Consider the following 12,795-nt stretch of genomic DNA (forward strand, 5'->3'; position numbering starts at 1 on the left):
CTTCAGCTTCAAGAGCTTAGTGGATAGAGCGCAGGCCTGGGAGTCACAGAACCTGAATTCTACTCCTGCTCTGCCATTTTTCTACTGTGTGAGCTTGGGTAAGTCACTTAACTTCTCTGTGCCTCAGGTATCCCACCTGTAAAATGAGGATTAAAGCTGTGAGCCCCATGTGGGTCAGGGACTGTGTCTAATCTGAATGATTAGCTTCTATCTTATCCCAGCACTTAGTACAGAGCCCGACACATAGTAAGCACTTAACGGATACCATTAAAAAAACCAATCGTATCTATTGAGTGCTTACTGTGTGCAGGGCACTGTATTAAATGGTTGGGGGAGTACCACCCAACAGTGTAACGGATACATTCCTTGCCCACAACAGCCACTTAGTACATTCCTCAAGGTGGCCAGGTCCAGCAGGAATCCTGATAAATATCTGCTTAATATGGGCTGTAAAGACGGTAGGAACTAAGGCAGTCAGCTGCGGGTACAATTCACTGGGGTGTTTTCCTTCCAACATGGGTCCAGAATGTAAAAAAATCATTTGTTTTTTTCTTTTCAGTGCTGCCTCCTGCCGCAACAGTATTTCTTTGCCTCCTCCTCATCAATTGATGCTAATTACTGAGTGCCTATTGTAAGCACAGCTCTCTATTAAGCTGTTGGTAGAGTGCAATCACCTCTCAGGGTCACACCTGGAGAGTTCCCAGTACTCTACCAGTCTCGACTAGGGGAGGGACAATCAGGCAGAGGCCTACCCGTTCCATTCCTAGCTTGGGCGGTGGCTAGTGAGTGGAAGGCAATCTGCTTCAAGTCAAAACTCACCTGTGCTGGGCAGCAGCGGCATGGGAGTCGAGGGCGGAGACTCTAGTTTACTGAGCAGAAGGAGGCAATGGTCAACCTTTTCCGTACTTTGACCAAGAAAACTCCATTCATCCACTACTGGAACGATTGCGGATGGAGAGCGGGGCGTTCTGGGAGAGATGAGTCCGTGGCGTCGCTATGGGTTGGAAACGACTCGATGGCATAAGACAAGAATGCAGTACAAAAACGTTGGTAGACGTTTCCTGCCCACAAGGAGTCTCAATAACAACCCCGCTGTGCCCTCATCTGGTTTCACTGCGCAGTGCTCTGGACAAAATAATAATAACAATCACGGCATTTGTTAAGCACTTACTATGTGCCAAGAACTCCTCTGAGAGCTGGTGTAGATAAAAGGTAATCAGGTTGGACACCGTCCATGTCCCACATGGGGCTCACAGTCTTAATCCCTATTCTACTGATGAGGCACAGAGAAATCAAGTGACTTTTCCAAGGTCACACAACAGACAAATGGTGGAGCTGGGATTAGAACCCACTTTCTCTGATTCCCAAGCCCTTGCTCTTGCCATTAGGGCCATGCTGCTTCTCATAGTAAGCATTCAGCAAATACAATTGATAGATGGATTCGTTGAGGGAGACTCTTCTCCACTGAAATAATCATGTGCAACACACACACACACACACACATCAAAAAGACCTCAAAATGAAATGGGTAGACTGAAAAGTGGCATGAACATCAGTGAGAACAAGTAATTCACCTGGGGAAAAATAATCTAAATTATAATCCCATTATGATGGGGCTCAGAGTTGTCAGTTACCATTGGAAAGAAATCTCCACATCATTACTAACTTTTTCAATAAGAGCTTCAATCAATCAATGCATTATTGTAGCAAAAAGTGTTCATCAAAGAATTACCAAGGTGACCAGGAGCATGACAAAGCTTTCATAGAAGTTAAACTGAAGTCTTCAGTCTGAGTTGTCCAAGAGCAAGGGAGGACATATTGGAATTTTACAGGATGTGAGCAGAGCTAATTTAACTTCACCGAAGCTCAAGAGGATCAACAAGAATCCACCTGACCTTGAAGGCAGCAGGTCAAAACGAAAAATGAAAAACTCCAACTCACGGTAGTGGTAAGCGTGCAGACTTCAATACCGTAGTCTGAAAATATCAGCAAGTACTTAAAGAATTTTGATGTATTTATGGACAAGCAGTCCCTGTTGGGTTACAAGAAGACAAATTAGGATTTAAAAGGAAAAAATGAGGCCAAGAGATCAATCAACACATGGTTCCAAAAAAAATTCTATTGCCACTTTTGGAGGGAGCATGCAGTACTGGCTGGACCATTTGATTGAGCTAATAATGAGATTTGGATTTGTTCTTAGGGATTTGCTCTGAACATGCACAATGAAACACCTGTTATTACTATACCCTCAGAGTACTCCACAGGGATATTAGACTAGAACTCCAGAAGAAAAGATTTCAAATTGAAAATGTAAATAAGGTATGTAATATGCCTGGCTTTTCCAAAGAGGTCTTCACAAAGCAAGAAATTCCAGAAGGTGGAGCAGAATTACAAAATTGGAATAATTATTCTTTAGCCACTTATTTAATTTAGAGCACAGCCTGGGAGTCAGAAGGCAATAGATTCTAATCCCTGCTCCACCACTTGGCTGCTGTGTGACCTTGGGCAAGTTACTTCACTTCTCTGGGCTTCAGTTACCCCATCTATAAAATGGGGATTGAGACCGTAAGCCCCACATGGAACAGTGACTGTGTCCAACTCAATTTGCTTGTGTCTTCCCCAGCATTTAACAAATACCATTATTATTATTATTGTTATTACCTATATTTCACCTACTGATTTAACACACTTTATTCATTCAGTCATATTAAATGAGTACTTACTGTGTGCAAAACACTGTACTAAGCACTTGAGCACTGATCTTCGAATGCTAACTACAATTCTATCACATTCTGGTGAGGAGGAAGGGGTTTCTGTTTTGCATAAAAGATAAGCAGTATGGCCTAGAGGAAAGACCCAGAACTGAACCTAAAATGGCAAATGGTAGGATGGGATCATCATCAGTATTATAGTCATCAGTGATTTTTATTGAGTGCTAATGATGTGCAGTCCCTCTCTGGGTCATACCTGGAGAGTTTCCAGTACTTTACCAGTCTTGGCTATGGGAGGGCGAATCAAGCTGAGGCCTACCCGTTCCATTCCTAGCTTGGACAGTGGCTAACGAGTGGAAGGCCATCTGCTACAAGTCAAAACTCACCTGTGCTGGGCAGCAGCGGCGTGGGAGAGAATCAAGGGCAGAGGCTCGTTTACTGCACGGAAGGAGGCAATGGAAAGCTTCTGTATTTTTACCAAGAAAACTCTCTGGATATGGTACCAGAATAATTGCAGATGGAAGCGGGGCATTCCGAGAGAGATGCGTCTGTGGCGTCACTATGGGCCGGACGCAACTCGACAGCATAAGACAACAAATGCAGTGGTGTGCAGAGCATTGTACTAACACTTGCGAGAGTATAATACAACAGAGTGGTAGACACAGTCCATGCCCTCAACAAAATTACAGTCTAAAGGGGGAGACAATCATTACTATAAAGAGTTATTAGTATATAATTTATAGATATGTACATAATAATAATAATGTCGGTATTTGTTAAGCGCTTACTATGTGCAGAGCACTGTTCTAAGCGCTGGGGCAGATACAGGTTAATCAGGTTGTCCCACGTGAGGCTCACAGTCTTCATTCCCATTTATTCATTCATTCATTCAATAGTATTTATTGAGCGCTTACTATGTGCAGAGCACCGTACTAAGCGCTTGGGATGAACAAGTCGGCAACAGGTGAGGGAACTGAGACACAGAGAAGTTAAGTGACTTGCCCACAGTCACACAGCTGACAAGTGGCAGAGCCAGGATTCGAAGCCATGAATTACCAATACTAATCTTGGTATTAGTTAAGCGCTTACTACGTGCAGAGCACTGTTCTAAGCCCTGGGGTAGATACAGGGTAATCAGGTTGCCCCACAGATGAGGTAACTGAGGAACAGAGAGGTTAAGTGACTTGCCCGCAGTCACACAGCTGACAAGTGGGAGAGCCGGAATTCAAACCCATGACCTCTGATTCCCAAACCCGGGCTCTTTCCACTGAGCCAGTGCTGAGGGGGTGGGGATGAGGTGAATATCAAACACCCAAGGGTCACAGATCAAAATAACCAGGTTCTGGATCATAGACAGTCCTTCAGAATCAGTGTAATATTCATCACAAGGCAGAAAGCCTGGGAAGGATATGTGGGTAGAATGAGTGACGTATCTTACGGTTTCCCTGATCCATAATTTATTTTAATATCTCTCATCCTATAATTGTAAGCTCTTTGCGATCAGGGATTGTAGATACCGCTAACCAGTTTGACTTAATGGACAGAGCCCGGGCCTGGGAACCAAATGAACTGGGTTCTAATCCCAGCTCCACCACTTCCCTGCTGTTTGATCTTGGGAAAGTCACTTAACTTCCCTGTGCCTCGGCTTCCTTCCTTCTACTCTGACTGTGAGCCTCATGTGGAAGAAGTACTGTTTTCCCGGGCAGATACAGGGAAATCAGGTTGGACACAGTCCCTGTCCCATGTGGGGCTCAGAGGCTCAATCCCCATTTTACAGATGAGGTAACTGAGGCCCAGAGAAGTGAAGTGACTTATGCAAGGACACACAGGGGGCAGGGACTGTCTCTATCTGTTACCAATTTGTACATTCCCAGAGCTTAGTACAGTGCTCTGCACATAGTAAGCGCTCAATAAATACTACTGAATGAATGAAAGTGGCAGAGACTAGATTAAAACCCACGACTTTCTGACTCCAAGGCCTGTGCTCTATCCATTACGTCGTGCTGCTTCTCATGGTTGATAGATTAATGATGCTGGGTTGTCAACCCCATTCCTCAAATAGACTAGACAAGGCTCAGTCAATCATTCAATCAGTCAGTACAGTGCTTCACACACAGTAAGCACTCAATAAATACATTTGAATGAATGAATCAATTTGCGGTATTTATTGAGCACTAAGTACTTTCTGTGTGCAAAGCACTGTACCAAGCACTCGGTAGAGTACACTGCGTCAGAGTTGGCAGACACATTCCCTGCCCACAACGAGCTCACAGTCTCGAGGAAAGGGGGTGACTGTTTTTTAGGAGAGGCTTCAGGAAGTTCAGTAAGTAAAATGGGAATAGAAATCACTTCCTGATGTTGCAAAAGCAAACTGTAAAGTCTAGGTTTGTATGTCTGTGAGTGTAGTGTGTCTGTGTGTTGCCTAAGTGTGCACACCCATGCCCTCACAGTTGTGGTCAAGAAACAGAAATATTTTTATGAATTTAATAATAGTTGAAGTAATTATTAAGTGCTTACTCTGTGCCATGCACTGTGCTAAACAGTGGGTTAGGCAAAGCATAATCACATGGAACAGACCTTGTCTCCCATGGTGCTCACCATCTAAGGGGGAAGGGGAAACATATGTTTTAAGTCCATTCCACAGATGAGGAAAATGAGGCCCAGAGAAGTTAATTGGCTTGTTCAAGATCATACAACAGAAAGTGGCATTGAAAGCTAAAAAGTATTTTCACGTAAGGTAATGAGGAAAATATTTTTCCTAACTGGGCATTTTTTCAATATTCTTTTTAGGGTAAACAGTTCGTAAAGACTGACTAAACATAGCCTATCACTAACTGATCTTTTCTCTGAGGTGGAATCATTCCATAACCTTTTCAGGGTTTCAGGAGAAGGGACAGCTTTTATTTTGTGCCTTATGAAGAATCCTTTCACCCAGTAGCTGACAAACATTTAGTCTCTGGCCCGAATCCTGTTTTGACTTTTTCTTTAGCTTTTTTCTCAAGGTTGCAGCCAAATGGTATGTCAATATAGTATATGTCAGAACACCCTTTCCTGTTTGCATTGGACGAAAATAGAGGCTTATGAAATAGCCAATGCAAAACCGTGTATATTGGCTAATCAAGAGAGTTTTTTTATCTTTCCAACAGCCATCGTGATTTGAAATGAAAGGGCTACAAATGGGAATTCTAAACTAGTAAAAGAAGTCGTTATTTGAACTCACTGGTGCTTTCCTTAACCATTCTTTCTCCTCCAGTGAAGAGCTGTGCTTTTTTTGTGGTATTTATTAAGTGCTTATTACTCGTCGAACACTGTTCTAAGCGCTGGAGGAGGTACACGTTAATTAGGTCGATCACAGTCCCTGTCCCACATGAGGCTCACAGTCTAAGTAGAAGGGAGAATGGCTAGTTAATCCCTATTTTACAGTTAAGGATACTGAGGCCCAGAAAAGTGAAGTGACTTGCTTGAGGTCACACAGTAAGCAATGGGCAGAGGCAGGATGAGAACCCAGGTCCTCTGACTCCCACGCCTGTGCTCCATCCACTGAAACGTGCTGCTACTTTAGTGGGAAACACTGATTCCCGGAACGTCATGGTACCTAAGTACCGCTCAGGGCCTGTTCTGATGTTTTAATCCCAGCTCCTCCACTTGTCTGCTGTGCGAACTTGGACAAGTCAGTTAACTTCTCCAGGCCTCAGTTTCCTCATCTATAAAATGGGGATTCAGTGCCTGTTTTCCCTCTTACTCAGGCTATGTGGGTAGGGACTGTGCTCAACCTGATTATCTTGTATCTACCCCAGTGCTTAGAACAGTGCTTGGCACATAGTAAGCATTTAACAAATAGCATAATAATAATACTAATAATACTAACGATCGCCTTCTCCAGGCCGCTTCAGATGGGGCTATTTCCACTGCTGCTGCCTCACCCAATGAGCACCACAACAGGGATTTTGTTGGAGAGCTTGGCACAGTGGAAAGAGCATGGGCTTGGGAGTCAGGGGTCATGGGTTCTAATCCCTGCTCTGCCATTTGTCTGCTGTGTAACCTTGGGCAAATCACTTCACTTCTCTGTGCCTAAATTCCCTCATCTGTAAAATGGGGATTAAGACTGTGAGCTCCATGTGGGACAACCTGATTACCTTGTATCTACATCAGTGCTTAGAACAATGCTCAGCACATAGTAAGCACTTAACAAATACCATCATTATTGGTATTATTGGCAAGCAGTGGTCCCAGGGACCCCGGGAGCACATGATCAGGGAGCAACCATTCTGGAGTTCCATGTGGTGCCATGATCCCCATTCATCACCGCCCACTAGTGTCACCTCACCACAAGTCCCCTCCAGACCCCGGCAGACTCTTGTCTTTGCCAAATCACTTTTCTACCATTTGAGTTGGACCAAATTTGTTTTCTCTATCTAGGTTTTAGCCTCCTTTTCTGATCATCGGGGTACCAGCTAAGCACTTACTAGATGGCAGACGCTCGCATAGACACAAGATATTCAGGTCGGACACGGTCTCTGTCCCAAATGGGGATCACAGTCTAAGAGGGAGGGAGAATAGGTATTGAATCCCCATTTTATAAATGGGGACGCAAGCCTTCTTTGCCCCTCCTCCCTCTTTCCTTTCTGCGTCAGCTATGCACTTGGATACGTTTCCTTTTAGCACTTAATATTTACCCCACCCTTAGCCACACAGCACATATGTCTAGATCTATAATTCGTTTGTTTACATAAACATCTGTCTCCCTCTCTAGATTGTAAGGTCATTTTGGGCAGGGAATATGTCTATCAATTCTGTTATTAATGATAATAATAATGATGATATTTGTTAAGTGCTTACTATGTGCCAAGCCCTGTTCCAAGCGCTGGGATAGATACAAGCTTATCAGGTTGTCCCACGTGGGGCTCACAGTCTTAGTCCCTGTTTTACAGATGAGGTAACTGAGGCACAGAGAAGTTAAGTGACTTGCTCAAAGTCACACAACTGACAAGTGGCAGAGCCAGGATTCAAACCCACAATCTCTGACTCCCAAATCCGGGCTCTTTCTACTAAGCCACACTGCTTCCCTGTTGCACTGTACTCTGCCAAGCACTTAGTACAGTGTTCAGCCCACACACTTCATTCCTCTAGTGCCAGAGTGCTCACTGTGCCCCATTCTCACTTATCTCACTGCCAATCCCTTTCCCATATTCTCCTTCTGTCCTGGATCTCTCTAATAATAATAATAATGTTGGTATTTGTTAAGCGCTTACTATGTGCAGAGCACTGTTCTAAACGCTGGGGTAGACACAAGGGAGTCAGTTTGTCCCACGTGGGGCTCACAGTCTTAATCCCCATTTTACAGATGAGGTAACTGAGGCACAGAAAAGTGAAGTGACTTGCCCACAGTCACACAGTTTATAAGTGGCAGAGCCGGGATTTGAACCCGTGACCTCTGACTCCAAAGCCCGTGCTCTTTCTTCTGAGCCACGCTGCTTCTCAACTCTCCACATACACCAGAAAACCACTCTTCCCACATTAAAAGCCTTCTTAAGGTCACATCTCCTTCAAGAGCCTTTCCCCGATTAAACCACCTGCTCACTTTAATAATAATAATAATGATAACTAATATTAATGGCACATATTAAGCACTTACTATGTGCCAGGCACTGTACTAAGCGCTGGGGTGGATACAAGCAAATCGGGTTGGACAGTGTCACTCTCTTACGTGAGGCTCACAGTCTCGATCCCCATTTTACGGATAAGGTAACTGAGGCGCAGAGAAGTGAAGTGATCTGCCCAAGGTCACACAGCAGACAAGCGCAGAACCGGGATCAGAACCCACGACCTTCTGACTCCCAGGCCTGTGCTCTATCCACTACTCCATGCTGCTTCCCCACTCTGTGCCAAATACCAAATTGATGCCTATTTACTTGTTTTGATATCTGTCTCCCCACTTCTAAACTGTGAACCCGGTGTAGGCAGGGATTGTCTCTGTTTGTTGCCGAATTGCACTCTCCAAGCGCTTAGTAAAGTGCTCTGCACACAGTAAATGCTCAATAAATACGATTGAATGAATTAAACACTGAGGTAGGTGCAATTCAATTAGGTTGGACTCTTTCTGCCCCGTTTGGACCTAGAGTCTCAGTGGGGGGCCGAAACCGAAATGCCAGAAGTTAAATGACTTGTCCAAGTTCATACGATATGGTAAATGGCAGAACTAGGGTTAGAACCCAGATCCCCTGACTCCCAGAGAAGCAGCGTGGCTCAGTGGAAGGAGCACGGGCTTAGGAGTCAGAGCTCATGGGTTCTAATCCCGGCTCCACCACCTGTGAGCTGTGTGACTTTGGGCAAGTCACTGGACTTCTAGGTGCCTCAGTTACCTCATCTGTAAAATGGGAATTAAGACTGCGAGCCTCAAGTAGGACAACCTGATTACCCTGTATCTACCCCAGAGCTTAGAACAGTGCTCGGCACATAGTAAGCGCTTAACAAATACCAACTTTATTATTATTATTATTATTAGCTTCCCACTAGGGGTTCTGCAATCAATCAGAGGCATTTACTGAGCACTTACTGTGTGCAGAGCATTGTACTAAGTGCTTGGGAGATCACAGTACAACGGAATTGGTAGACACATTCCCTCCCAACAAGGAGCTTTCATTCATTCATTCATTCATTCATTCATTCAATAGTATTTATTAAGCGCTTACTATGTGCAGAGCACTGTACTAAGCGCTTGGAATGTACAAATCGGCAACAGATAGAGACAGTCCTTGCCCTTTGACGGGCTCACAGTCTAATTGGAGGAGACAGACGGACAAGAACAATAGCAAAAAACAGAATCAAGAGGATGAACATCTCATTAAAACAATAGCAAATAAATAGAATCAAGGTGAAGTACATCTCATTAACAAAATAAATAGGGTAATGAAAATATATACAGTTGAGCGGATGAGTACAGTGCTGAGGGGAGGGGAAGGGAGAGGGGGAGGAGCGGAGGAAAGGGGGGGAAAGAGGGCTTAGCTGAGGGGGACACTGATGGTGCACTGATACACATAAATAAACGCACCACCAGTGTTCTTGAAGTGAAGGGGGGGTAGAGGGGGAGCAGAGGGAGCAGAGGGAAAGCAGGCATTAAAATAAATTTCGGATAGGTACGTAAATGCACTGGGGCTGATGGCGAGGTGAATATTAAGTGCTTAAAGGGTACAGATCCAACCGCAAACGTGATGCAGAAGGGAGAGGGAGTAGGGGAAATGAGGATTTAGTCATGGAAGGCTGCTTGGGAAAGATGTGATGCTAGCAGGGCTTAGAAGGTAGGGAGAAAAGTCATCTGTCATATATGAAGGGGGGAGGAGGAAGGAGTTCCCGTCCAGAGAGAAAAAGTGGTCAGGAGGTGGGAAGTGAGAGAGATGAGACTGAGGTAACGAGAAGGGGTTGGGCTTAAAGAAGCAAAGTCTGAGGGACGGGTTGTAGTAGGAAATCAGTGAGGTAAGGAAGGAGGGGGAGAGCTGATTGAGTACTTTAAAGTCAATAATGAGGAGCTTCTGTTTGATCCAAAGGTGGATAGGAAGCAGCATGGCCTAGTGGAAAGAGAACGGGCCTAGGAGTGAGAGGACCCGGGTCCTAATCCCAACTCTGCCACCTGCCGTACATATGACCTTGGGCAAGTCACTTAACGTCTCTGTCTCGGTTTCCTCAATTGTAAAATGTGCATTTAATATTTAGATCGGGAGCCTCATGTGGAATGGCCGTATCGAACCCGATTAAATGGTATCAAACCCAGTGGTTAGGTCAGTGCTTGACACATAGTAATTGGTTAAAAAAAATCGAATGATTTTATACAATCTACGATAATAGTTATCGTGGTATTTGTTAAGCTCTTCCTATGTGCCAGGTACTGTATTAAGCACTGGGATAAATACAAGCAAATTGGGTTGGCCAGAGACCCTGTCCCATATGAAGCTCATAGTCTCAATCCCCATTTTGCAGATGTGGAAACTGAGGCTCAGAGGAAGTGAAACGACTTGCCCAAGGTCATATAGCAGACAGGTGGTGGAGTCAGGATTAGAACCCGGGTCCTCTGACTCGGAGGCCTGTGCTCTTTCCACTAGGCCACACAGCTCCTCAAGTACAGTACAAGTAGAGATTAGAGGTCTCAGAGTTATTCTGTGCCTTCCCCAGTTCCTTGTGGGTTACAGAGACCTCTGCTTGCTCTGTGGTCCTGCTGTCTAAAATCATATTGGAATTCCAGGAAGCATCATTAATAATAATAATTGTGATATTTCCTAAGCAGTGTCTTTGTGCCAGGTACTGTACTGAGCGCTGGGGTGAATGCAAGATTAGACTGTAAGCCCGTCAAAGGGCAGGGACTGTCTCTATCTGTTACCGATTTGTAAATTCCAAGCGCTTAGTACAGTGTTCTTCACATAGTAAGCACTCAATAAATACTACTGAATGAATGCAAGAAAATCGGCTTGTTCACAGTCGCCATCCTACGGGGATCTCATGGTCTTAATCCCTATTTTACAAATGAGGGAACTGAGAAGTGAAGTGACTTACCCAAGGTCATACAGCAGACAAGCGGCGGAGTCAGAATTAGAACCCAGGTGCTTCTGACTTGCAGACCCGTGCTCTATCCATTAGGCCACACTGCTTCCCCTTAATAATAACGTCATTAATAACATCCTCTTTTGGATTCAAGGAAAGCCTCTTGGCAGATGAAGCTTCCAATCAAGAAAACCAAATGAGCCTCAATCCTGAGAGCCCAGGACCAAGTTACTCCAGAGAGGAATTGCTACAGGGCTAGTGACTTCTACTGGAAGCAGTTTGGCTTAGTGGGTAGAGCACAGGCCTGGGAGTCAGAAGGAACTGGATTCTAATTCCACCTCCACCACTTGTCTGCTGTGCGACCTTGGGCAAGTCAGTGCTCTGCACATAGTAAGCGCTTAACAAAGACCAACATTATTCTGTGCCTCAGTTTCCTCACCTGTAAAATGGGGATTAAGACTCTGAGCTCCATAAGGGGCAGGGACAGTATCCAATCTGATTAGCTTGCACCTATCCCAGTTCTTAGAACAGTGCTTGACACATAGTAAGCACTTAACAAATACCATCATTATTACTATCATTAACACCCTGTACACTTGCGCCTCTGCCGCTCACCTCCTCGTGGTGCCCCCTTCTCGCCTGTCCCACCGTCGACCCCTGGCCCACGTCCTACCTCTGGCCTGGAATGCCTTCCCTCCTCACCTCCGCCAAACTAACTCTCTTCCCCTCTTCAAAGTCCTACTGAGAGCTCACCTCCTCCAGGAGACCTTCCCACACTGAGCCCTCCCTTTCCCTCTGCTCCTCCTCCTCCCCTCCCCATTCCCCCTACTCCCTCCCTCTGCTCTTCCCTCTTTCCCTCCCCCAGCACTTGTTCATATTTGTATATATTATTTATTACTCTATTTTGTTAATGATGTGTCACTAAGGAAGAAGCTTAGCGGAGAGATCACCAGCTTGGGAGTCAGAGGTCATGGTACAAATCCCCTTCAGCCGCTTGTCAGCTGTGTGACTTTGGGCAAGTCACTTAACTTCTCTGTGCCTCAGTTACCTCATCTGTAAAATGGGGATTAAGACTGTGAGCCCCACGTGGGACAACCTGATCACCTTGTATTCTCCCCAGCGCTTAGAACAGTGCTTTGCACATAGTAAGCACTTAACAAATGCCATAATCATTATTATTATTCTTTTTATCTCTATGATAATGACTCCAGATGACCTGTTTTGTTTTGTTCTGTTTGGTTTTGTTTTCTCTCTCTCCAGTTTAGACTGTGAGCCCATTGTTGGGCAGGGATTGTCTCTATCTGTTGCCCAGTTGTACATTCCAAGAGCTTAGTACAGTGCTCTGCACATAGTAAGCACTCAATAAACACCATTGAATGAATGAATGAATGAACTGAATTCTCTTCCCTGACATTTCTGCTGAAGCTCCACAAGAGAGAAGACTTGCAGATATTGCAAAGGGCATGTCTGGTCCGGGCTCAGACTATCCAGCTACGAGCAACCAATCAATCGATCAATCAGCGGCATTTATTGAGAGCTCACTATGTGCAGA

General features: G+C 44.9%; 2 non-coding genes across 2 annotated transcripts; both read left to right on the forward strand.

Moving 5' to 3' along the window:
• The first annotated feature begins 671 nt into the window (after positions 1–671).
• Positions 672–809, forward strand: LOC114816910. Its single transcript, XR_003764717.1, has one exon. It is a non-coding gene; the product is annotated as a small nucleolar RNA SNORA7 (small nucleolar RNA).
• A 2,140-nt stretch (positions 810–2,949) lies between these two features.
• On the forward strand, positions 2,950–3,087 carry LOC114816570. The gene has a single exon (XR_003764358.1). It is a non-coding gene; the product is annotated as a small nucleolar RNA SNORA7 (small nucleolar RNA).
• Positions 3,088–12,795: the final 9,708 nt, after the last annotated feature.

Source organism: Ornithorhynchus anatinus, chromosome 1, assembly GCF_004115215.2.
Source record: "Ornithorhynchus anatinus isolate Pmale09 chromosome 1, mOrnAna1.pri.v4, whole genome shotgun sequence".
Lineage (NCBI taxonomy): Eukaryota > Metazoa > Chordata > Mammalia > Monotremata > Ornithorhynchidae > Ornithorhynchus > Ornithorhynchus anatinus.